The sequence below is a fragment of the Eretmochelys imbricata genome, chromosome 3 (genome assembly GCF_965152235.1).
Source record: "Eretmochelys imbricata isolate rEreImb1 chromosome 3, rEreImb1.hap1, whole genome shotgun sequence".
Taxonomy (NCBI): domain Eukaryota; kingdom Metazoa; phylum Chordata; order Testudines; family Cheloniidae; genus Eretmochelys; species Eretmochelys imbricata.
Window position 1 is genome coordinate 83,543,117 of NC_135574.1, and position 27,858 is coordinate 83,570,974.

The 27,858-nt window shown below is 43.6% G+C and overlaps 1 protein-coding gene and 1 pseudogene across 3 annotated transcripts in view; one reads left to right on the forward strand and one right to left on the reverse strand.

Annotated features, from left to right (window-relative positions):
• The window catches only part of SESN1 (sestrin 1), a 141,705-nt gene that overhangs the window by 38,562 nt on the left and 75,285 nt on the right, over window positions 1–27,858 (reverse strand). The gene's annotated exons all lie outside the window — the stretch shown is intronic.
• Window positions 9,511–9,606, forward strand: LOC144263328 (U2 spliceosomal RNA; annotated as a pseudogene).

The following is a 27,858-nucleotide window of genomic DNA, read 5'->3' on the forward strand; positions in this document are numbered from 1 at the left end:
AGCTTAGTCACATAAAGCTGGCTTCCAATTTTAAACACAAAAACAAGAGGCATCACAACTGACAAAATACAATCTTCTAAAAATCTAGCATCTTATGACACTTAAGGTAGTAGCCATCTTGGATTCAGAAGGAGAAGGGACAGGACAAAATTCAGGTCTTTTTTTTTTTTTTTTAAAAAGTCTTATAAACTCTGTATTCATTAGAATGGGCCTATTTGAACACAAAAATTACTTTTCCACACATGACAGATTAAGACAGATCTGAAACCAAAGGGGAAAAAAAAGAAAATTCTATGTGGATGGCTTCATGCCCCACCCCACATTCTGTTTTGTCCTCTGGAGGCTATTAATCTTAGGTAGACTATTAAATTGCCTCGTAAGTTGTAACATTCTCTTAACCAAAGTTTGTCCAAAATGGCATCTCATTACAATTCCCAGCAATCACTGACACGTCAATAATGTTTAATAAACCAAATCCAAAATCTCATATGACAGTGCAAGGGGTCAGATTTGTTTAAGTACATTTCTAGCACATCCTTGAAAAAAATCTCTCTGGTCCCAAAAATGGAAAGGCAGAGGGGCAATTTTTTTTCATGTTGTAATTTTTATTTAGAGCTCTGCTAGATATTTTCTTCTCACCATCAAGCTAAGTTTAGAAAGCTTCCCCCCCCATGTGCATCTTGTTTTTACTCAGTCTATTAATCAATTTTTCATTCCAAGTTTCCTTGACAGTTTTTAATAAAAACATTGTTAACCCTTATTTGTCTATTCTCTGTACCACTCTAGCTTTCCCTTTTAAATTTGTTCTTTGAATTTTTAAGCCCTCTGCTTACGCCCACCCCAAGTTGGGAAAATGTAGCCCAGAAGCCCTTCCTTCTGCCTAAAACATTGTTCTCATCTTCAAGGTACTCAGTGGTCTAGGCCCAGGATACCTAAAAGATTGCCTGAAATTCTGAGCTAAAGACCATTCAATTACTCTGCTCCTGAAGCACAACGGCGCTACCCGCAAGGGAAAAGCAAGTCTGTGCAAGAGAAAGCTTTCTCTGGGGCTGGTTCCAGACTGTTGAACAAACTCCCAGAGGATCTAAGAACCACCTCAAACATCACCACTTCTCATTCCAAGCGCAAGGCACACTTCTTTAGCTTTGTCCTCAATAATGCACGTCCCACAGCCATTAAAAGAAAAACAAACCTTTAAAAAACCCTCTGCTGAGGAGACAAGAGAATCAATCACCTGTGACAAAAGCTAGTCTGGAAGGCACTCATACTAAAGTGCATCAAAAATGAATTAAATCAAGTGGAATGGAATCAAACTGAATGAGGACGATGGCTTTACAGCCTTGGGTGCCCTCCGGTCAGCAGTTCCAGACTTTGTGAGCTGTTTTGTAGACTTTCTACTCTCTTACACTTGACACCTCCAAGGGTACAGTCCTATGCCTGAGAGCAGCAGAGTGTGAAACCCAAAAGATTTTCAGTTCCTTTAAGTTCAATTTCTATATTTTAACTGTAACCCAAGTTAAATGCCTTCTCCACCCTAACACCGCACTAGAGTGGGGGAAGCTGGGTGGGTAGGAAATCTATACAGAAAATTTAAGAAGTTCCAGTGACCTCCAAACTTGCACTCTTCTCTGGATCTCCCAGTGTGTCTGGTCTTAACTATGTGTTTGTCAGATTGAAAACATCTCAAGGCAGGATCTGTTTTCATACATTTCCTGTACAGTGACAAGCACATTGCCATGACTTAAGCAACAAACAACTTTCTTTGTAGCTTTGTGATGCAGAGGGTGCAAAACTAGGTTTCACTATTCTGTAACCTCTAACAATTAACTTACATTATTCATTCAGACTATGAAAGCACTCATCCCACGCTCTGGGTACTGTTCAAAACCTGAACTCAATAGGTTGAAAACACCACAACTGACCTCCCCATCATAACAACAAAGCCCTATTTCATTCATTTTTAAACTCTGCACACCAGCCCAAAGCCCTTTCCACCAAGAGAAGTCTGGCAGAACAGACGCATCTTGCACATTCTACTTAATCTGCTAGTTATCATTGGTTTTCTGTTCAACTCAACTTAGTGCTGAATTCATTAGCCTTCACCCTTTGAAAGGAGGGGCTAATGTTGCTTAGAAGTTTTGGCCTGTGGCTGAAATCTGAGTTTACTGGTCTCAAAGAGGATCGTTTATTTTTTTGCAAGTTTTAGGGCTTTGACGTTTGTATTCAGATTAGTACTAACACTGAGATTAGTGTCAATCAAGGCACTGAAAAAAACCATTTACCAAGAAATATACATGGAAGATTTAATTCTTCCAGATAGCCTACTTCTACATAGGGAGCATTTGAGCAAATGCAGACTTCTGAATTGTGTTTATATTTACTATTCTTTTAGTGCAATGTGTTTCAGTCTTTTACCATTCATGTAAAAGTTTATTCACTATTTCCCCAACTGTTTTTAAAACAACTTCTTTCATATTCCAGATAAAGTACTAACCATTTTACTTCTCTTGATTAACACTGATCAACTCAATGTTCATTGCTTGCAAAGATAAAGAATTTAAAACCTTTTAGCAAAAGGCTTAGTAGGCTATTCTGTGATAGAAAAAAAGTTGTCAAGTAAAAATATTAAAAGTAAAAAGTTACTAATGCTAGTGCAACCAATAAGAACATTTTTTACTTGTCATAGTTAAAAATGCATCTGTTAGACCAACTTAGGATACAATAGGAAAGTACAAAAGAGCAAGAGCGAATCAGGAGATCGAACTGAAAAAAGCAGCAGCAGACATTGCAGTTCAAACAGGTCACATTCAAATTTCTAACTTTGCCTAAGAACAAAGCAATGAGCCTAGCAACAGCTTCAGCCAATCAGAGACCAGACAAACAAGTACAGGGCTCAACTTCTCAAAATGTCAGTGAAGTCCAACCTCCTCAAGCATGTTTCCCAATTGTGTTCTGTCAAAACTGAATCTAGCAAGTTTTGAAACAGGCAGACTTGATTGAAAATAAGTTATAATGATATAGTACATTTCCTTACTGTACATAGTTATATTTAACAAAATACATCAGTGTTGACAAAGATTTATTGAACTGCTTCAAAAATATTAAAGTGTCTTTATGAAAAAAGTTAAATTTGAAATACTTCTCCACTTACTGCCTCAAAATGAGAAAGATTATAGGCAAAATTCCAGACAGGCACAGCACAGAATTCACAGCCCAGGGTGATAGTGGAGTACAGTGGCTTTAAGTCTCCTTTGCACCCTCCCTATTCTGGGCTGTTCTGGGGGCTGGAGAGGCCCCCCGTCATAATTTACAGAGCTCTGGGGGACCTAAGTTACAGCAGCCTGCCTGGGTTGCAGTGTTGCTAGGAATCTGTGCAGGGCTGCACTCAGGGGCCTGGTCCTGACAAACTCTTCCTGCCCCCCCCCCCCCCCCCGCTCTTCTATTCTTCCATGTCAGGTCTTGCAAGGGTGTCCACAGAAGGCTGCTGACTGGCAGTCTTCTACAATGCCTGTGCAAGGAGACTACTCTGAGTGAAATGGTGAGAGCAGCACTCAATCCTGGCCAAGAGAGGAAAGGAGCTAGAGTGGATTGGATGGGGTGAGGATTTCACTCTATGTTCCATGGAATGAAGGATTTTTGTAGTACTCTAGTCATGGGCCACTTTCTCCTTTTAAATCTTATTTGTCTGTCCCCACTAACTATATAGCTCCTCTTTTCAATATCATTTGATTCTATTACTGTTTTTGTTCTCTCATCATTCAGTTCTGTCCAGCTCAGTATCTTCCTATTCAACTTCGGAAACAGTTGCCTCTGTAAATTCCTTCATGCCTACTTTCCAAGATCTTTATTATCTTACACTTAAAGACATTGTTCCAAACTCAATATGGGGACAAACTACTAGGTATTTTGCAAAGTTCTTGGGTTGTTTTTTGTGTTTGTTTGTTTTAATTCTAGCAACAATACACACAGTACTGTAAACTAAAGATTTGGGACTCTTGTAATGCAGTTAGTTGTAAAATCATATGAGAATATCTGTGATTTATTTGCGTGGAATGTCAGTAGAACTACAGAAACTTGAGGTCTGCAGTGCAAATGTCTGCAATTTGGTCACACTTTAATAGTACAGGTATTATATGCTCACTGTAGCAGAGCAGTCACCCTGTTCCAGTTCAGCAAAGGTTAAAAGCCAGCCCCTGCTGAGGGCTGGGGCTGAGAGCCAATCAGAAAAGGCTGAGAGGCAGCCAATCAGGACCCTATAAAAGGGCTGTACGGCCAGAAGGCAAGGAGTCTCTCTCCAGCTTCGGAGAGAGATAGACCTAGCTGCCTGAAGGAGCAAAGGGTACCTGAAGCAGAGCAGTGCTGGGGAAGGGCAAGAGGAGCTGGGGAATCATAGAATCATAGAATAACAGAGTTGGAAGGGACCTCTGGAGGCCATCTAGTCCAACCCCCTGCCCAGAGCAGGACCAATCCCAAATAATCATCCCAGCCAGGGCTTTGTCAAGCCTGACCTTAAAAACTTCGAAGGAAGGAGATTCCACCACCTCCCTAGGTAACGCATTCCAGTGTTTCACCACCCTCCTACTGAAAAAGTTTTTCCTAATATCCAACCTAAACCTCCCCCACTGCAACTTGAGACCATTACTCCTTGTCCTGTCATCTGCTAGCACTGAGAATAGCCTAGATCCATCCTCTTTGGATCCACCTTTCAGGTAGTTAAAAGCAGCTATCAAATCCCCCCTCATTCCTCTCTTCCGTAGACTAAACAATCCCAGTTCCCTCAGCCTCTCCTCATAAGTCATGTGTTCCAGTCCCCTAATCATTTTTGTTGCCCTTCACTGAACTCTCTCCAATTTCTCCACATCCTTCTTGTAGTGTGGAGCCCAAAACTGGACACAGTACTCCAGATGAGGCCTCATCAATGTCGAATAGAGGGGAACGATCACGTCCCTCGATCTGCTGGCAATGCCCCTACTTATACACCCCAAAATGCCATTGGTCTTCTTGGCAACAAGGGCACACTGTTGACTCATATCCAGCGTCTCGTCCACTGTCACCCCTAGGTCCTTCTCTGCAGAACCGCTGCCTAGCCATTCGGTCCCTAGTCTGTAGCGGTGCATGGGATTCTTCCATCCTAAGTGCAGGACTCTGCACTTGTCCTTGTTGAAACTCATCAGATTTCTTTTGGCCCAATCCTCCAATTTGTCTAGGTCCCTCTGTATCCTATCCCTACCCTCCAGCGTATCTACCACTCCTCCCAGTTTAGTGTCATCCGCAAACTTGATGAGGGTGCAATCCACACCATCCTCCAGATCATTAATGAAGATATTGAACAAAACCGGCCCCAGGACCGACCCTTGGGGCACTCCGCTAGATACCAGCTGCCAGCTAGACATGGAGCCATTGATCACTACCCGTTGAGCCCGACAATCTAGCCAACTTTCTACCCACCTTGTAGTGCATCCATCCAGCCCATACTTCTTTAACTTGCTGACAAGAATACTGTGGGAGACCGTGTCAAAAGCTTTGCTAAAGTTGAGGAATACCACGTCCACTGCTTTCCCTTCATCCACAGAACCGAGCTCCAGCCTGAGGCCTTGTTAAAAGCCAAAGGAGGTACTGGGGCTGCAGGGAGTCAGCTGGGGGCAAGAAAGGCAGCAGGTCCAAATCCAGTGATGAGTGGATTACAGACTGCAGTCTGCCCCACAGAAAGGGGGCTAGATGAAGACTGGCAGTAGCCACTGAGGCAAGGTGGGCTTAGAGGGTTGGGGGTTCCCCTGGGAGGGGAGACCTGGAGTGTGGGGGCACTGCATTGGGGCAGCACCCCGAGGTAAAGGGCCCTGGTGTCCGGGAGGGACATGGGGGCCTGAGGCAGGCGAGACACCGGCCAGCAGAGGGCACTCCGAGGCTGAAGAGCTAATTCCCAAGACAACCAGCAGGAGATGCTGCACCAGTGAGTCGTCGCTTTGCTACACTCACCCACTTAGTTTCTTTAGTACTTGTTTGTTATCGGAATCAAGTCAAAACATGATTAGAACAATTGCTAACAATTTCAGTTCAAAACCTTTAAAGTGGTTTCACACTTTAAAAAAAAAAGTTAGCCCTAAAGCCACTGTTCCTTAAAGAACATTATTAAACCGTTCAGGTTGACTTGCTGCTATAGGGAGAGGAGACCACTTACTATTGGTAGGTCACCCATACTGTTGCATGTGGTACAGCATCTTAAAAATACTATGTTCAAAACACATTGAGAAAGGAAAGCACTGCATATACCCACTCACATTCAAATGTGCTAAAGTTGCACACAAAATACACTACATACATTGCAATAGACAAAATGTTCCCACAAACAAAAAGCAAAAACAAAACAAAACAAAAAAAATCAATATTTTCAAAGTTATCCAGTGTTGGCTGATTTCTGGCACCTCTCAAACCTCAGACAGAATAAAGAATCAGTGAAAAAAAATTAATTTAAAAGATTTAATTTTAAAAAGGAACCAATACATCTTTTTATGAGAGAAAGGGGGTTATAGAATTGGCTCTGATTTGAACAGGTGATAACCTAGAGGTAAAAGAAAGCTTATAACTGGATATAAAGTCCAAACTATGTATTCCATGATCTATGAGAAAAATGCTACTTTGTCCCTGCATTCTAATAGTAATTTCAGTCTTATTCTCTCTTCTTCCTCACTTGCACAAGTACTTCATTTTCTAATAAAAGTCAGCTCTCAGATGGACTTCCTCCTAACTGTATTGATCTGTACTCATTCTTATGTTGAACTGTAATTAAGATATGATTGCACAGGTGTGTTTTATATTAAGAACTGCCTGGGTCTACAGGCGGTGTCTGGAGGAAGTGGGCATGTATAATACTATAGCCTAAACAATTGAAAATTATAATCCAAATCATACGTGCCTGGGACAGAACAGGAAGGAGAGTGATTCCCTGGTGTGCCAGTGGAGCAAACCTGATAAATCAGAGGTGGGCAAACTTTTTGGCCCGAGGGCCACATCTGGGTGGGGAAATTGCATGTGGAGCCATGAATGTAGAGCTGGGGCAGGAGGCTGGGGTTGCAGGTGGGGGTGGGAGTGCAGGGTATGGGAGGGGGTGCGGTGTGCAGGAAGGGGCTCAGGGCAAGGGGTTGGGGTGCAGGAGGGGGCTCAGGGCAAGGGGTGCAGGGAGGGGTGTGGCAGGGGGCTCAGGGCAGGGGATTGGGGTGCGGGAGGGGGCTCAGAGGGTTAGGGTGCAGAAGGGGTATGGAGTGCAGGGGGGGCCCCAGGAGAGGTCACTGGCGGCTCAGGGCAGGGTGCTGGGATGCAGACTCTGGCCTGGCGCCGCTTACCTGAAGTGGCTCTGGGGTGACAGCAGGGCGCAGTGGGCTAAGGTGGGCTCCCTGCCTGCCCTGGCCCTGCACCACTCCCAGAAGCAGCAGGTACCACATCCCTGCAGCCCCTGCAGGAGAGGGTGGGGGAGCAGAGGTCAATGGGAGCTGCAAGTGGTGGTACCTGCAGGAGAGAGTAGCACATAGAGCCCTCTGCCCCCCCGACCCCAGGGGCTGCAGGAACGTGGTGCCAGCCACTTCCAGGAGCAGCGCAGGGCCAGGGCACGCAGGGAGCCTGCCTTAGCCCCGCGGCACCATGGGGCTGGAAATCTCACGGAACGGATCCAAAGTCCTGATGGGCCGGATCCGGCCCACAGGCCGTAGTTTGTCCACCCTGTGATAAATCCTTAGGAAGGAGGACTTTGCCCCTTTCATGATGAACGGTAATGTGACTCAGAACTCCACAAGTAAGAAGGAGGAGCTTTCTGAAACACAGCATCCTTGAGAGAAAGAGAATATAAAAGAGAACCATGATGGAGAGCTGGTGTCAAGAGAGACTCAGAGGATATGTCTACACTGCAATGTAAGCCCAGGGTTAGAACTTGAGTTAGCAAATCCTGGGTTTCTTAACCTCTCCTTAGTTCGTTAATCTAGGGCTTGAGCATCTACACACATTTGTAGGTTAGAAATTGTTGAAGGCTTGGTCCCAACCTGGGTCTCCAGCACCTACACTGCATTATGCAGCCTTGAGTCTAATCACCCATATTCCAGACTCTCTAGTGCCCTCCAAAGTTTGGCTGCTCTAGTCCTTTGTTCATGTGTGCAGGCTGGGAAAACTTGACTATCCAGGGGACAAAGAAAGTCAGCTCATGGGATTGTGGGAAACTTGTGGCAGACTGCCAGAGCACAAATCCAGTGGGGCTGTGTCTACACTGCAAACCAACAGGGCTTGAACCCCAGGTCCCAGCTTGACTCAAGCCCTCTGTACGGTGCTGGAATCCTGGATCAGCGCAATGTGTGTGTAGGGGGGGGGGGGGGGGGGAAGGAAATAGGCTTGAGATGGAGTTTGAACTCTGGGCTTACACTGCAATGTAGACATAGCTCCGTGCACTGTCTCTCTGGGTAAGCAATCTGCAAGGTAACTGAAGCAAAAGGACTATCTGACAGTGCAGAAGTTCAGACAGAATGTGTGTTTATGTTGTTTTAAAATAACTTCTCTAAACCTTTGTTCCAGCTGCTAAATAAAAATACTTTTAGAAGTCTGCTAGTCAGTATCACAGGTCAGAGGTTCCCAAAGGAAGACCCTAACAGGTGCTTAGAGATAGGCCTGCACAGTAAAAAGCAGTTGGTATACACAGGGGTCCTGCTGTACAAGTGGAAGAATCACAGGATTCCACCCCAAGACAGATAAAGGGCAGAGGCCAGTGGGCTGCATTCAGGGCCAGTCTACACTACAAAATTGCGTCAACATAAGTTACGTCGACGTACAGCCACTTCAGTAATTGAATCTGTTTTACTTGTCCATACTATACTTGTGTTGGTGGTTCGTGTCCTCAATAGGAGCACTTGCACAGATTTAACTGCCACTGTGGGGCATTGTGGGACCGTTTCTGAAAGGCAGAAACGGTCAATGTAAGCAACACAGTGTCTACACTGACACCGTGTTGACTTAACTACATCAGCTTAAGCGCTATGCGTCTTGCGGAGGTGGAGTTAAGTTACTGTCGTGGGTGACTTACATTGGTGAGAGCCACATTTAATGTCAACACTTAAAGAGTTAGGTCGACTTAAGCTGCCCATCATCGACCTAGCTCTGTAGTGTAGACCAGGCCTCAGAAAGACCAGAAAGGGGACTGAGGTGCAGATATCCCCATATAGCCATGACATATGGTTGTACCCCTCAGTTTTTTTACATGCATGTCTTTTTATCATCAACAAAAAGAGAATGCAAAGCTACCAAAATGAGGGGCACTACTGTATGTAAAAGAGTCCTCTAAATGGTTTTAAAATTCTTTGGAACAACATATCAGTGGCAGAGCACCAAGTGTGATTTCAATTTGGTGAATGGATTAATGTGAAAATGCTCATTGTAATAAGCATTTCTGTCACCCAGCACTTTTTTCTCTTAACTTAAACTAGAGCAACCAGCTTCATGGTAGATGGTTGCTGACTACAGTTGTGTTTGCCCAGCAAACGCTCTATGAGCTAAGATCAAGTGTAGTATCTGTTCTTATCAGTTTAATATTGGATATGTCCTAAAAATAAAAAACAGCTGAAGACATCCTCAGTCACAAGCACCTAAAACAGGGAAGGGAATGCAGCTTGGTTAAACCTGTGTAATCAGGGATGTCAACTGTCACAGGAGAAACAGAACTCTCAACTTGGCAGCTAAAAGTCTTTTATATTCTTATTTAAAGCAACCTGTCCTGAGGGTAGCTGTCTATTTTAAAGTTACTGGGTTTTATTAAACAATTACATATGCCTTTAGAGAGACTATTAAATTCTTAAAATACTCTGTTCTCCACATTTACACTGTTTAAACGCATTGTTTCCTGTAAACAGAGTTTTACACGAATATAAACACAAAATATTTTTGTTGGTAAAGTCTTGTTAAAATGAGAACATGCTCTCATAACAGCTTGCTGCAACATCAGAGCCAGAATGCCACAATAAATACTTAGAATTTATATAGTGCTTTCCAAACATTTAATAGGAGCTGCTACAAAGGCAAATTTGTTTTATGTTACCCTGTCAACTATCAAAATATTAGCTAAATTCAATTTGCAACCCAAATGGAATACTAGTAAGGTTATCAAGTGATTTTAAAGGAAAGAGATGTATCAGTTCCCCTCCTCCCCCCAATATATGGTATTATTCTACTATCAATCTCATTACATTTTCTCCCTTCACACACAGAAGTCTTCCTCAAACCATTGAAGCAGTTATGCTAGAGTGTGTGACATCACTGTGAACTTCCTGATAACACCATTTATAGCCTCTATCCCACCTTGTTCTTAGTTGTCTCAAGGGGGTGAAAGGAGTAGGTAGTTGTTTACAAGATTGCAATTAAAAGAATACAATACAATACAAGAAGGGACTACATTAGGGAGTCAGCAAATTTAATTTGCAGATTAAAAAAATGTAAGTGCACTGCCAGGAAAAACAGATACATTTTCAACCTAGTAACAACTATGAGTATTTTATAATTATACTGTATATTTTACTTTGGGATAGAACACAATTTGTGTACAATACAGCTTGCTAACCTCCATGTTTTACTGCTGTTCAGGGGGTGCAGACGATATCATTTTAGGGATTAACCCTAATTTGAAGGTTGTTTACAAAAGTACTTTTACTATTGTGTAAGAAGTGGGTAGGAAAAAAGTTAGAAAGAATGTTCCAAAGCTCAAGGAGTTTTTGAACATGCTTAAGAATTACAGATTAGTAGACCTAAAGGATTTTTTTCCCCTATGTGATCCTTCTGTTAGTATCTCCCTTATTAGCACTGACCAACACAACCAGAGAAAAATAAAAATGGTGACCAAAAAAAAAAAGTGAGTTGTACTACGGGTTATTTTAGATAAACCACTGATTTCTGAACTACATTTATGTAATGGAATCTGTTAGTACTTATTCTTATTGGGTTGGGTCAGCTTGATTAAGGGACCCTCACCAACTAAGTAAAACAAAAACTTTTAAAGATCTGCTACATATTTCTCCTTAACTTATCCATATCCCTCCCATAACAAGTCTGGTTATGAGCTGCTAGATCCAGTACTTGATAGGAACCTCGTTTAACTCAGCTTACCACATAACTCAGGACACACAGGTCGGTCATTCAGTGAAGTGGACAGATGAAGAGAACGGAATGGAAGAAAAGCTTGGAATTTCTTTTAGATTTAGGAATTAATGGGAAAGTGATAGGATGGGTGTTGTGGTGAAATCACACTTTGTGCACAAATTATGTACAACTGACCTCAGCCTCCTCCCAGCTGTCCTCCGTGGTAGCCTCCTACCCTGCCCTATCCCCCTTCCATTTTAAAGCCCCCTCTCTCCCTTTCTTTAGATCAGGTGTCTCAAACTTAAATGACCATGAGGGCCACATGAGGACTAGTACATTGACCCGAGGGCTGCATCACTGACACCCCCCTCACTGCCCCCAGCCCTGCCCCCACTCCACCCCTTCCATGAGGCCCTGCCCCGCCTCTTCCCACCCCTTCCCTTCCCCATTCCAACCCCTTCCCCTGGCCGCTCCTCCAGGTACATCCCCCGAAGCTCCCATTGGCTGCGGTTCCCCATTCCTGGCCAGTGGGAGAGGCGGGGGGGCAGTGCCTGGAAGCAAGGGCAACACAGACCCCTGTGCCTCCCCTCCCCTCCCCCAGGTTCTGGACGCTTCCTGGAGAGGTGCGGAGGCAGGACAGGCAGGCAGGCAGCCAACTCTGCCCCTAGCGCGCGCTGGGCCAGAGCGGCTCTAGGTAAGTGCTGGGGGCGGGAGGGCACGGGGAGCTGGCGGGCCGCAGAAAATAACCTCGCTTAACCTCACTCAAAGCTGAAAAATACTGTGATACTAACCTAGCATTTGCAGACTATCAGTGTTAACTATGCTCATAGGTTATAGCCTTTTTCTCTACCATTTGTCTGTCTTGTCTATCTAGAAGTAAATTCTTTGGGACAGGACTAAGTTTGTACAGTGCCTAGCACAATGGGGCCCCTTTCTCAATTGGCCCCTAGAGACAAATGTCATATAAATTATGATAATAGTCAGTGGTTGGCGCAGCCATGCTGGGGCAATCATGATTACTTGGTTTTCGCCAGGACACTGCTGATGAGCGGGATTTATGGGAGGCAACGCATACATCACGTGTCCCGCCCAGGACAGGAGGAAGGCATCGGAGAGGGAGCCCTTGCCAAGAGCCCATCAGGGGCAGAAGCGGTGGCACTTCCTGTTCTGCCTGGTGGAGAACAGATCCACTTGGACAGATCCCCACCTCTGGAAGATTGTGCAGGCTACCTCTGGGTGGAGAGCCCACTCGCGGTGAGAGAAGAAGTCCCTGCTTAGGTGATCTGCTAATGTGTTCTGGACCCCCAGGAGATGACACGCTTCTAGATGGATTCCATAGTCACAGAAGTCCCAAAGATGGAGTACCTTTTGGCATAGGGCGAGGATTGAGCGACCCCGTCTGTTGATATAGAACATTGAGGCTGTGTTGTTCATCAAGACTGTGTTGTCCATCAACTTGGTCATGGCCTGCCACATATTAAAATCATAGTGGCCTAGGAGGGCCTGATGGTTGGCCACCCACAACTGTAGACTGGAGGACAAATAAACTCTCCTTGAGTCTTTATTCTTAGGAGTAGCCCCCGGTTGACCCTGTCTCTCCCTGTGGTTGACCACCTCTATCACTAGGAAATTGGGAGCAGGGTGGGTATAAAAGGTACTTGTGATCCTTGGATGGCACAAAGTATTTGCCTCCGATCTCCAAGATGGCGGCGCGCAAGAAGGCGGGGGCTTGCCAGAGGGCATTTGTAATTTTCGTGTCCCCTTCATGTAAGGGTAAAGCTACTCTGGCTGGGGCTATGGGGCAGAGAACATCAAAGAGGGAGTCTGTGGCTCCTCTAACTCCTCCGCCTGGAGGCCCAGGTTGGCGGCGACCCACTAGCAGCTCATGATGCACCATAGAATCATCCTGGGGAACCAGAGGAGGGAGCCACACTATAGCCTTGTCTGGCAACAACAAGGAGGAAGCCCGTACCAAGTGGTCCTCCGCAACCAGAGATGGTCAGGCGGCTTGCTTGCCCACTTTCTCCTGTGCCAATGGGGTGGCTGCAGCCAAGGCCTCTTGAACTAGAGGGGGGCGGGTGAGAGGTAGCTGGTCTCTCCGAAGCTCCGGATACCAAGCGGGTGGCTTGGGAGGGCTGAGTGAACCCCCATGGGTACCACTGTGCCAGCCATGGAGTCTGAGGCCACGGGGCCGGCTGCGGTGCCACTGCCGTCATCTGCACCGTAGGTATCAGAGCTTGTCCCGCAGCTAGGGAACCTCGCTCCAAACCCGAGCTAGAGCCCAAGCAGTTGCTCCCCTGCAACCAAGACAAGGCTGAGTGGTGGCTCTGTCCCCGATCGGTACCGGTCGCTCCTCCCAGAGTTGGATCTGGCTGACCTCAACGAGCATCTGGATCAGGGCCTTCACGACCACTGGCACTTGGTGAATCTGTGATGGCCCTGATCCAGTGATCTATGCCTCATGCTTCACAAGTGGTACCGGGAACCAGAACAGGCTTGGCCTTGTGAAGATATAGCCATATGTGGTGCTGCCGCCCTGAGGGATCGGCGAAGGTCCAGGGAACAGTCCCGTCGGTCCCTTGACCTGTCCTTGGAGTGGTACTGGTGCTGCAGAGATTCCGGGCACCAACTCTGAAACTCCTGCTGGGGAGCACGTGCTTACAGAGGTCTGTGCCCGGTCACTGGTGAGCCACACCTCAAGCCTCTCTATCCAGTCTCCAGACCTCGGACAAGGGCAGGGCTGCAAAGCTTCTGCCTATCACGGTCAGAAACATGTTGGCTGCGAGAGGGTGACCAGTGGCGGGACGTCCCCCATGGTGGGGAGCTTTGCCGTAGAGGTGGAGACTGTGGGGGTTCAAAACTTGGGTTTACCCTGTTTCTAGGACCCTGCAGGGGCTGGAGTGGGTGACACCAGGAGGGACATAATCTCTTGCGCCGCTTGCAGGGCCTCCAGCATGGACGGCACCTGGAGCTGACAAGGACCTCCTATGCTAACCAGGGTAGCCGCGGGGAGTGGACTGGACTACCTGACTAGAGCGGAGCTGGGGCCTGAGATCCCAAACGTGTGAAGAGGTGCCTTGGTCCACCCCAGATTTGTCCTTTCCCTTGCAAGAAGCTGTAGACCTTCCTCACCCAGTCTTCCTTGGCTTCTTGGCTGGAGCATGGAAGGAGACCGTTGCTGGCTCACAGACAGTACTGGCGGGGTGCTGCACACCGAGGTCATGGTGCTCAGCGCCGAATCGGAGCACTGCTCCGACATTGGGTTAAGGGTAGACTCCATAAGGAACGCTTTCAAGCAAATGCCATGCTCCTTCTTTGTCCTGGGCTTGATGGACTTGCAGATCTTGCACTTATCACGAATGTGACCTTCGCCCAACCACTGTAAATAATTGTTCATGTGAATCGCTAATGGGCATGGGCCTTTTACAGTGATCACAGGGCTTAAAGCCTGGGGACCAGGGTATGCTCCGTCCTGAGGGCATGCTCCGTCCTATTCGGGACCTATTCAATCCCTAACAAATAGGGAAACTAAAACTATAGGGAAACGATATACAATAATATACAAGAGGTAAATGGGTTTGAATGAACAAGAAGCAACAGCGCTAGCTGAAGCAGCAACAGTTCCATGCACCATCACTGGCAGCAAGAAGGTACTCAGGGTGGAGGGGGCGAGTGGCGCCCTATATGCTGCTGCATATGTGTGCCACTCCAGGGGGTACCAGAGCTGGTCCCCAACGGATACTGCTGAAGGAAAAACTTCCAGCACCAGTGCATGTGGCGAGCACACGCACCTAAGCTGACTGGACATGAGCAATCACTCAAAGAAGAAGAATTGATTACTTGGTTCAGTGGTGAAACAAAAAACAAAACAAAACAAAAAAAAAAGAATCATTTTGGGTCAACCCAATTTTGTTTCAGTGAGAAACTGAAAAAAAAAACAAACATAAGAATGTCCACACTAGGTCAAATTCAAGGTCCATCTAGCCCAGTATTCTGTCTTCCAACAGTGGCCAGGTGCTTTAGAGGAAATGAACAGGACAGGTAATCATCAAGTGACCCATTCCCCAACACCCATTCCCAGATACTGGCAAAACCAAGGCTAGGGACACCATCCCTGCCCATCTTGGCTAATAGCCACTGACAGACCTATCCTCCATGAATTTATCTAGTTCTTTTTTGAACCCTGTTATAGTTTTGGGCTTCACAACATCCTCTGGCAAGGAGTTTCACAGGTTGACTGTGCGCTGTGTGAAGAAGTACTTCCTTTAGCCTGTTTTAAACTTGCTGCCTATTAATTTCATTTGGTGACCTCTGGTTCTTGTGTTATGAGAAGTAAATAAAGAAGTGTTGTTTATTTCTCCACACCAGTCATGATTTTATAGACCTCAATCATACCCCCCCCTTACTCGTCTCTTTTCTAGTTTTATTAATCTCTCCTCATGTGGAAGCCATTCCATACTCCTAATGATTTTTGTTACCCTTTTCTGAACCTTTTCCAAGTCCAGTATATCTTTTTTGAGACGGGGCTATCACATCTGCAAGCAGTATTCAAAATGTGGGCGTATCATGGATTTATACAGAGGCGATCTGTCTTGTCATCTTTCCCTTTCTTGATGATTCCCAACATTCTGTTAGCTTTTTTGACTGCCGCTGCACATTGAGTGGATGTTTTCAGAGAACTATCCACAATGACTCCAAGATCTTTTTCTTGAGTGGTAACAGCCAATTTAGACCCCATCATTTTTTACATCTAGTTGGGATTATGTTTTCCAATGTGCATTACTTTGCATTTATCAACATTAAATTTCATCTGCCATTTTGTTACCCAGTCACCTCCTTTTGTGAGATCCCTTTGTAGCTCTGCAGTCTTCCTGGGACTTAACTATCTTGAGTAGTTTTATATCATCGGCAAATTTTGCAGCCTCGCTGTTTACCCCTTTTTTCCAATTCATTTATGAATATGTTAAATAGGACTGGGCCCAGTACAGACCTCTGGGGGACACCACTATTTATCTTTCTCCATTTTGAAAACTGACCATTTATTCCTACCCTTTGTTCCCTATCTTTTAACCAGTTACTGATCCATGAGAGGACCTTCCCTCTTATCCCATAACAGCTTATTAGTTTTAGGTCAAAGAAATTATCGGCTCAACACAAACTAAAACATATTGTTTCATTTTCAGAAGGTTCTCACCCTTTAAACAAAATCAAATAAGCTAAAATTCAAAATAAAAATGTTTTGAAATGAAAAGTCCAAAATGTTTCATTTAAAAAAAATGTTAAAACAATGCATGACTTTTTCAGAATCCCCCATATTTTTCAGATGAAACAATTCATGGAATTTGAACCAAAATTCACAAATAGTTTGTTAACCTGAAACTGCCTTTTTTGGCAAATAAAGTATTCATCCAAAAAAAGAAAAAGAAATTGCCCACCTCTACTAGTGATCTCACAGACTAAAAGCTGTGCTGAATGTGTCTGCAGATTTTATACATTTCTTGAAGTTGAGCTTTTAACTTTCATTAAGCAGAGCTTTTAGTCTCAAGGAACTTGTAAATTCCTTGCACTTTAGTTACTGTGTCTCATATCACTCTTTTGTTGGGTAAACACTTGCACAAGGTCTCTTGGGTCAACTTCAACTGATTACAACAGGTGTTTTCACTGCACTGATTAAACAGAGTAGTCAGTTTCATTCCATTATAACCTTCTCTTACAAACAGCTGAATTATTTACAATCAATTTGACAAATCTTTAAGGTTGGAATTGTATAACATCCTCAAGTTACAAGTTGTCAATAATTCACAAAATGAACCAGATGTTATCTTCCACCAGTTCTCCTCTCCAAAAAGACAGCATCTCCAATTACCCATAAAACGTGCATAAGAATTAACAGCGGTTAATAAAGGATCATCAGTCCAAAGCTGACTTTGCAGTTAACACTGCAATGATAGAAAACTTAAATTACTGTCTACTCATAAGCCAGTAAAAAGAAAAGGAGTACTTGTGGCACCTTAGAGACTAACAAATGTATTTGAGCATAAGCTTTCGTGAGCTACAGCTCACTTGATCGTGTGTCCCACAATAAAGATCACCATAGATGAGCCAGTGATGGTACGTGAATGGTTTATGATATTTAATGTAGCAACATTCCACTGAAAAATATGTGCTTAACTGAAACGGAATTATTAAATGATCACTACCTATAATCATTGTTGATTATATTTAAACTGTTTGTTAAAAGTGATTACAGTCAATTGAAAAGTCTTTACAGATAGTGGAATAAAAGAAAATAGGACTCAATTTTGCATCATTAGAAAGCAAACAGAAATCTAATGATTTTCCTGGTTGAAAGGCGTTTGAGACGAAACATGGTTAAGATACAAAAGAAGAAATCGTATTCATGATAAGCATTACCACTGTTTTTAGAACACATTATTTTAGAATGGACATGTCTTTGTAAGAAAAACTGCCATATTAGAACAGACCAGTGATATAATCTTGAGAAGCAGTGTGATCTGGACAGATGAACATAGAACAGAGAGTTGTAAAGTCCTGAGTTTTAATCCCAGCTCCATAAATGTTTCATTGTGTAGCCTTCAGAAAGTTGCTTCATCACTGTTTCAATTTCCCTATATGTAAAATGGGACAATATTCACTTTCCTTATTTTAGGGGGATGGTACTAGGATTATTTAAGAATTTGTAAAGTCCTTTGATGCTATAAAGCATCCATAAGTGCTAAACATTATAATCTAGTTTTTAGCAGTGGCATATGCCATGTGTATTAAAGAAGGCAAAATCCAAAGTGTCTGGCTAGTTGGGCAATGCCAATTCCGCTGGGGAGGTAAAAGAGGAGGGGAAATTTTCTTCCTGATTCTACCTTATTGTAGTGTTATGCTTTAATTAGCCTATATAATGTTACACCTATTATGTATCAAGTATAAATAGATTATATTCTTATTCATGCAAGTTTTTATGCGGGGTTTGTGGCACAGTGTGCCCAAAACAGTACCCTGGAACCCCTATATTCATCTGTCACATAATTATGTTATGTTTTGTAGAACGTATGCCTTGTGAGGTATCATTTTAAAAGATTTGACCTGTTACAACCCAACAGGATATTAATCTTTATGTGCTATCACTGCATGGGAAGTTATGCTATGTGTGTGTTATGAAATATATTGTAAGGTTAGGAACACCCACAACCAGTCTTTCAGGTACCACAACAATGCAGCAGCTAGACACTGCTGATGGCCCATTAAAGGGAGTCCACACTCTCAATGACTATCCTAAGAGCTGGATACAATGGAGATTTCTCAGAGATAGCGCATAGACAATGGAGACTGCTTGACCCATGTCATAGCAAAAGCTTTTTCCAGCAAGCTGTAAAAAGCTATAAAAGAGGGAAGTGATATCATCACTTGGCCTCACTCCCCCCACAACTCAGCACCTGGAAACACGTCTGGAGGAAAAAGACTGAACTGGGGAGGTGGTCCCAGACTGGAAAGGAGAATTCCAGCTTGTATATTAAGGAACTATATCATCTACCAGGGTGAAACACTACTTGATTCAAATCCTGTCTAGTTTAAGAACTCAGATTGCGATTTCACTTTTATTTCTTAGGTAACCAATCAATGTGTGTTACTTATAATCACTTAAAATCTTTCTGTAGTTAATAAGTGTTTTATATTTTACCTAAAACAGTGTGTTTTAGTTGGAGTACTTGGGAAATCTGCTCAAGTTGCAAGGGCTGGTGCACGTCCACTTTCCTTTGTAGAAGTGGTGGACTGGGTAATAAACTTACAGTGGTCAGGCTTCTGACCAGGGTAAGATGGCACAGCTCTGGGGTTCTAGATTGGGTAGCTGGGAGAAACGGCTGGAGCCTCTCTATTGTTAGTTCATGACTTAACTGGGAGAAGCATTCATGTAATTCAGCTGGGTGTGTGTCCCTGCCTGAGGATGGCTGTGTAAGTACAGGTTTCAGAGTAACAGCCGTGTTAGTCTGTATTCGCAAAAAGAAAAGGAGTACTTGTGGCACCTTAGAGACTAACCAATTTATTTGAGCATGAGCTTTCGTGAGCTACATCTGATGAAGTGAGCTGTAGCTCACGAAAGCTCATGCTCAAATAAATTGGTTAGTCTCTAAGGTGCCACAAGTACTCCTTTTCTTTTTGTGTAAGTACAGTACCTGACAGAGGTTTGTGGCTTAGCAACAGCACCACAGTGTAAAGGAAGCCCAGGTTGGATGGATAGAGGGCTCAATGGTACCTCAGTTCCAGGTTACACCCTGGGGAACCCATCACAGTGGTTTTGCTTTAAAAAAAACCCTCTAATGCTATTTGCCTCAATATATCCTGTTTATATATGTTATTTCTCTTTTTAAATTTGATGCCTCTTAATTCACAGAGCATCCAGTTATTGTACTACGGTAATAGGAAAACAAGTGCACATGACTGGACTTTTCATTCCACTCAATTTTAAATACCCCTTATGTTCTCTCATTTTCCAAACCAAATAATTCTAGTCTTAATTTTGCCTCATAAAAACTTCATTTCAACCCCAAACCTCTGCTGTTAACTTTTGTTGCCCTTACTTGGACTTCTTCTATTTCTGTTATGCCTTTTGGGAGATAACCAAAGCTTAAGAGCATTCAAGGCGAAGATCTACTATACCATCTTGTCATATTTACCATATCCTCTATCACTATCCTAATATAGCCTAACGTTGTATTTGCTTCTTTACGTTTCTTTCAGGACTACAAACTGAAGAGCCCTGTATGAATACTTGGTAATTAACTTGAGCATAATCCTTTTGTTACGTAGCTGATGACAATAATGATCTTCTATTTAATCCAAAGGATCACACAAAGAACTTACAAATTTAAATTGATACACAAATTGTACCAATTCAGAAATGAAGAACACCCACATACTACAGCTTACAGGAGTTATACATCAATCCTATGTGTGGGTCTAACCCCCTTGATGTATTTAGGTGTCTGACATAGAATAGTTGAGATTCTGCAGAATCTAAATTTCGTTTTAAAGAAAAGTTCCTAGCAGACAGTTACAAAATTAACTTCCTCAATATAAAATAAATGTAAACCAAAACAATGTTGTCTTCTTGAGGCTGCAGGCAGCCTCAAACAACAGCTCTGGTTGGTGTTAACTTGCCCACCCCCATTAACTTCACTGAGGTGAGAAAGCTAACGCCTAACAATGACAATTTGTGCGTCAAAATAATTAGTAATGAAATAGTTTTATATACAGGAGAAGAGTGAAGCCCATGGGGACTGGAGGAGAAAAAACTGGGAACAGATGCAAGATAGAAAATGAAGAAATGCAGAAGAAAGGGGAAGACAAAGAGGAAAGAAAAACAAAAAAGAAGGAAGATTAAAGGGCACGGAATAGGAACTAGGGAAGAAATAGCAATGATCCATAATTTCAAAATGCTCAATGTACCCTGTTAGATTGTACATAAAAGCCATATTTTAATCTTGATCTTCATGCAGATCTCCCATTGGCATTTGGTGGAGAAGTTAAGTACTGTAATACAAGAAGTGATAAAAGATAAAGGGAAAAAAGTTTAAATTCTGGCAAAAGAATAGGAGCAAATGAGACCCGGAGGAATAGATGTTTGTAAAGAAAATGGCTAGGAATGTAATTGGAAAAGTACGGGTCTTCAAGGAACTTTACACAAGAACAAAGAAAAGGGGGAAGTGTGCAGACTGGTGAACGCATATGACAGAAGACATAAAGGAGGTGAGATTCAAAGATGAAACTGGTGGGTGTTGACTGATAGTCGCACAAAGGATCTATGAAAAAAAGGTATCTGAACAGCTTTTAAATGAAGAAAACCCAAGAGAGCAATGCAACTTTAAAATGATGAATTTTGATGCAGAAGAGCCTAATCACACCAGATGACATGGCAAATGCTATAAAAGCAATGAAAAATAATAAGGGCATAGACCAAGACAGAATCCCCATTGAGGCATGGAAAAAGCTTGGAATAGAGGGCGTCCATCTGCTGACATCCCCATTCATTTTAATCATAAGATGGGGAAAGATACCAAATGCATGGAGGAAAACTATCTTGATGTCAATATACAAAGGAAAAGGTAATGCTGGCAACCATACAAAGTATAGATGTATGAACCTGATGAATTATACAACAAAACAGAGAGTCTTCAATAAGACTAAGAAATGAAGATATTAGTGCAGATCAATATGGCTTCTTGCCAGGACGGTCAACAATGGATGCTGTCTTTGCATTGAGGCAGCTGTTGTAAAAATGTAGATAAAAGGATAAAACATTCACATGGTGTTCATCAGGGTGCTGGACCTGGGGGTGTGGCAACATGCTCTTGGTTAGAAGTAGTTTCCATCATATAGAGGGGTTTTCAGTTTTGTTCAATGGCTTTCAGCACCCCCACTATAAAAATTGTTCTAACACCACTGGTGTTCATCTGGAAAAGGCCTTTGAAAAGCTTGCCAAGGGAAGACACCCGGTGGGGTATGAGGGAAAAACATTACCAGATTATGATGCGTGGCTTGTTCAAGTCACGTATGTAGGTGCAATGTCAATAATCAGAACTTCTAGTGGTGAAATACAAACTATTGGTAAAGGTGGGAGTGCATCAGGGATCAGCACTGAGCCCTTTCTTGTTTACTGTCATCCTGGATACCCTCAAGGAACATACAAAATTGTTTGCAGATGGTATCATTCTATACAGCGAGGAGAAAGTCAGTCCAGAAAAGGATCTTGATAGATCAGTGGTTCTCAAACTTTTGTATTGGTGACCCCTTTCACACAGCAAGTCTGTGAGAGTGTGACCCCCTTATAAATTAAAAACACATTTTTTATATTTTTCTGGAGGAGAAGGGGGATTTAGGAGTGGAGGCTGACAGCTCATGACTCCCCACATAGTAACTTCATGACCCCCTGGGGGTCACAACCTCCAGTTTGAGTACCCCTGTGATAAATGGAGAGATGTGTTAGAGGGTTCAAAATAAGCAGAGGATAAACAGTATATGGTATATAGTTTCAATAAATGTGAATACTGAAGAATTATTCTTGAAACTAGATGGGCCGACAATACAAATGCTATAAAGTTTCAGTATATGGGTTCCAGAATCCAGAAAAATGTTGGACAAAATGAGAGCTAGGATAATAAATGCCTGTCTCAAATGGAGAGAGGTAAGTGGCGTAGTATGTGACAGGAATATACCAGTAAGTTTAAAAGGGAGTCTATAAAATGGTAGGTTTCAGAGTAGCAGCCGTGTTAGTCTGTATTCGCAAAAAGAAAAGGAGTACAAGTGGCACCTTAGAGATTAACCACTTTGAGCATAAGCTTTTGTGAGCTACAGTTCACTTCATCGGATGCATTCAGTGGAAAATACAGTGAGGAGATTTATATACACACAGAACATGAAAAAATGGGTGTTATCATACACACTGTAAGGAGAGAGATCACTTAAGATGAGCTATTACCAGCAGGAGAGCACGGGGGACGGGGACCTTTTATAGTGATAATCAAGGTGGGCCATTTCCAGCAGTTATCAGGAACGTCAGAGGAACGGGGGGGTGGGGGGGGTGGAATAAACATGGGGAAATAGTTTTACTGTGTGTAATGACACATCCACTCCCAGTCTCTATTCAAGCCTAAGTTAATTGTATCCAGTTTACAAATTAATTCCAATTCAGCAGTCTCTCATTGGAGTCTGTTTTTGAAGTCTTTTTGTTGTAATATTGCGACCGTTAGGTCTGTAATCGAGTGACCAGAGAGATTGAAGCGTTCTCCGACTGGTTTATGAATGTTACTTATGCTCAAATAAATTGGTTAGTCTCTAAGGTGCCACTAGTACTCCTCTTCTTTTTATAAAATGGTAGTCCATCCAGTTTTGATGTATGGCACTGAGCGTTAGGCAACAAAGAAGAAACGTGCAAATTATCTGTTCCACAGAAAGGAAAATGTTGAGATGGATGAGTGGTGTAAGCAAAAAAAGTTCACCTGAGGAATGTGTATGTCAGATATGCTCAAGGTAACACCCATAAGTGAAAAAGTGAGGGAATGTAGACTCAGTTGATCTGATTGCATGAGACACAGTACTGACAACTATGTAGGTAAGAAAGTCCAACAGATCAAAATTGAAGGAAAAAGAGACCAATCAAAGAAGAAAAGGCAGGATGTCATAAGGAAGGCAAGTTAGCATGTGGAGTGAGAGATAATATGGCATTAAACAGAGCACTCTGGAAGGAAAGGACTCTTGGAGTGAACCCCATTTGATGGGATTAACGCAAGAAAGAAGATACTGGTTTCACTGAAATACAGTTTAAAAATAGTCTTTTTGCAATCATGTTGGACCAGAAACTGTAAATTGAGTGGTGAAAGGGAAGGACTAACCTAAGAATCTAAATGTCCAAACACGAAGCAGCCTTTGTCAAGAATTGCTTTTAACCCCATCACGCAATTTTATATATTCATATCAAGAATTCTAAACTCCAACCTTTTAAAATTCTTGACTTAAGACTTCAATATAGGTCTAAAGATTTTGTGCGAGTTCTGCCAGTCCTCCACAGCAATAGTAAACAAAGTGCAAAGCCCTATTTAAAATTTATTAGCTAATAACACAGCTGCAGCAAAATGCTCAGCTAAATATAATCCAGAGTCAAGATTCCACATTGGCACTTACTGCTCCATTCCAGCCTGGCGTCAAAGCTGTTTGCCTGCTTTCATCAGGACAAAGATTTACAGCCAAAGAAATTAAGAGGCTGGAAGAAGCAACTTGGAACTGTGGCTCACTACTTTCTGAAAGAAAGCTTTAGAAACCCAGAAGTAATCTTCCACATCCTTCCTTCATATTGATTAAATGAAATGCAGTGTACTATATTTTTAATCTGCATCAATATACATGAAGATGGTTTATAAAAATGTGTATTCAAGGAGTTCAAACAACAGCTAAGTTTTTAATGTGTGTGTGTGTGGGGGGGGGGGGGCAGCTTAAAGTAAACATTCACAAAGATTTTTCCACAGTCTGAACCTACAGGGTCAAAAGAATTACCACATTCTTGAAGAAAATAATTAACTGCTATGCATATCAGGGTTAAAGAAGTGTTTATTTAAAAAGAAGTATTTTGGAGATGATTGTGTGTTGTGGGTGGGAAGTGCAGAAGATTTAAGGACTCTCAGGAACTCTGATTCTCCCATAGGGATTTCAGATACCATAGATGGGAACAGAGCTACCACCAGGAAGGGCAGCAACAAACAGCCCAGATGTCCTCAACGACAGAGCCTCAGCTGCTATAGAGAATGGGGAGTAAGTAGCAAGGGTGAGACACAAGACACAGCTCTTCCTGCTCCCTTTTCAACTGCCCCTGGGAACCATCTATCCAGGGTCTGATCTCACCCATTCTCTCCACAGAAGACCAGGCAGAGGACATTCTCTGGCATTTCTCTTTCCTCCCAGTGCAGTCCATAGATGTGCCCTCAGGAAAGGTTTGGAAGCACAGATGGAATCTGGCTAGTCCCTCCAAGTTTCTTCCCAGATTCTATCCCTCCTTCAGGGGTAAGAGAAAGAATCCCACCAATCTTACACCCTGAAAGCATGTTTTAGACAATGTTTCTGTTCCCTATTACTGTCTGCACGATTTCAAAGAGCTGCCCTGACGAGGTGGCCAGAAGTTAACAGTGGCCACAAAGGGAGCAGGTCAAAGCGTTCAGGCTTCCGTCTCCTGAGACAGTAGAACAAGTGCCCTGCCCCTACTCCCCTATCCACCTTTAGCAACAACTCTTGCACTTGTCTGAAATGTTGTTTGTTCCCCCCCCAACATACCTTCCAATCCATACAGACTGATCTCCGGGGGAGATGTTATGCAACCACTATCAGGAGTGGGGTTGCTGTATGCACCTGTAGTGTGGTGTAGGAAAAAGAGCACTTGTTTCAGGGTGTCCAGGGGGGCCTTCTGCCCCAAGAGACCCTGAGGGTTTTTCACCTTCCTCTGCAGCATGGGGCATGGGTCATTTTCAGGTTTAAATGAGTGTAAATGGTGGGCTTGCTGTAACTTGTACTTTTTATGTTATGATTTGAGGATTTTAGTAACTCAGCCAGAGGTTATGGGTCTATTATAGGGAGTGGGTGGGGAAAGTTCAGTGGCCTGCAATGTGCAGGAGGTCAGACTAGATGATCATGATAGTCCCTTTTGTCCTCAAAGTCTATGAGTTTAACAGACCCATTGTTCCTCTAGGGGGTCCTCCCTGCTACTAATGTTAAAGGACTAGAGTGCTTAGAGAGCATTTAATGCCTTGGATAACTCAGCTGTTCCATGGCCCCCTTCTGTTCTGGCTGGAAACTTGATCCTTACCACTCTCCTTCCAATCACCCCAACCAAAAGAGTTGTTCCATGGCTGGGAGAGCCCAAACAGCTACTTCAGCCCACAGCAACTTTGTTCATGCACTTGGGGAAAGCTCCATAGAAAGAGCTGATCCCAAGAAAGTGTCCCAACGGTGAGAGGGAGAGAGGGGACATTATCTAGGCGTTCAGATGCCCCCAGCAAGATTTCCACACAAGTTTGTGGAGAGAAACACAAAGGAGGATAGGAAGTCCCCAAAAACCCTTCAAGGTGGGTGGCGTGGAGGTCTTGGAGAATCCACAATATGAGTGGGAGAAACAGAAAGGTAGGTAACCATTTTTTCCAACAGTTGTTCTTCAGTATAGCCACATCCATTCCTCTGTAGGTGTGTGCTCACCTTGTGTACAGTTATCAGAGAACTTTTTCCATCACTGGCACCTATTGGGGTGGCTTGAGTGCCCTGTTTTCTCACATCACTACGTGTTGGTGTAAGAGGGTGGCTCCACCGCAAAAATCTTTCAGTTCCTTCATACGGGAGAGACTCCGACAGAGGGAAGGAAGGAAGGTCATGCAATGGACACATGTAAGAACAGTTACAGCAAGGTAAGTAACCATCTTTTCTTCGAGTGCTTCATATGTCCATTCCACTCACAAACAGACAAATAAGGAGATGGTCTTAGAGAGTCTACCTGAACAGTGATTGAAGGACAACCTATCCAAAACTGGCATCCACCCAGAACTGATGGGCAATGGCATAATGAGACATAAAAGTATGAACTAATGACCAAGTCGCTGCTTTGCAAATGTCCAATAATCCCTGTCCTTTCTCCTTGGCAGGTCCTGAGGCTGGAAAACCCTGGTGTCTGTATGGCTATTGAGAATGGAACGGTTTCCTCTTGTCACTGGAGTATAGATTCTGAGAGATTTTAGTATTGTCCTTGTATCTTTTGGACTTTGGAGCCTATCTTCCGTTTTATTCAAAACGGAAAGAGGGACATTCAAAAGGGAGGTCCTGGATGATCTTCTGGACTTCTGCGGGGAGCCCAGAGCACTGTAACCACAAACATCTTCTCATGGTAATAGCTGATGGCATAGTTCGAGCCACCGCATCTGCATCATCTATGTTGCCCGAAGAACCATTCTGGCAACCAGCTTGCACTCATCCATAATTACTGCAAACTCCTACTTACAACCCTTAGACAGCTTGTCTTTAAATTTTATAACTATTTCCCAGAGGATGAAATCCTAGTGGCTTGGGAGTGTGTGTTGGTTTGCAATCATGAGCTGCATCCTCCCTGTAGAATAAAGCTTATGCTTGAACAAGTACAGCCTCTTCACTTATTTGCCTTTTGGAATCTATATTTGGTGACTTTGTCTCTCCCATTCATTAGCAGCTGCTACCACCAAGGAATCCAAGAGAGGGAATAAAATATTAATATCCCTTAGATGTAGTACCTCTTTTCAGTTCAATTTGCTGCAGGAGGTAAGGAGGACGGCATATGCCAGAGTGCCTTGCCTCACTCCATAATGGCTTCATTAATTGGCAGAGCCACCCTGGCAGGGACCACCAATATCAGGATGTCCACCAACTTCTGGGAGCTTTCACACACCATCTCTGCCTGAATATCAAGAAAAGAGGCCACCCTTCTCAAACAACCTTGATGAGCTCAGTGGTATTCTAGTGGTATTGAATCGCTTACTGCATCAACTGCTTTGTCTGGTGACAAGAAAGAGGACGCCACAGGATTCTGAGGTGGTAGCTACTCCATGATTTGCAGTTGGGAAGCGGCCTGAGGTGGTTCTGGGTGCTCAGTACCAATGTTGGTACTGGGTATCAGAGAATAATGTTCTCAGTGATGATATCCTCAGAGAGGTCTCTATGACCCAGAATGAGATGACTGTAGGGAAGACCTAGCAGGAGGGAGAAACTCCCCATGGTGTCGAGAATGACAACTGATATGGGCCTGGGACCCAATCTTAACTGGGCTATTGCTACTTGGAAGGAGGAGCAGGCCAGTGTTAAGACAGATGCACTGCCCACGGTTCTCAAGTCTCTGATGGAGGGTATGTCCTCTGCCTTGAACGGAACACAGACAAATGTACCACTGAATCTGAAGATAAAAGAGTCTGAACCATCTGACATGCGGGGGGGTGGGGGGGGTGATGCAGAGCTACTCAGTACCAGGGACTGATACCCTGAGCCTGGGAAAGGAGGTACCAGGGAAATCATTGGCGGCTTGCACATACAGAGGCTTGGTACCATGAATTCCTGACACACTGTGGTAATAGCCACAGGCATCAGTACCAATTTTGAACCTTCTTGCACTGCCAGAGATACCAGTACCGAGTACTACATAGTTCTCTCCCAGCTGCATATGCCTCTGCAGTGGTCAGCAGCAGCGGCTGATGA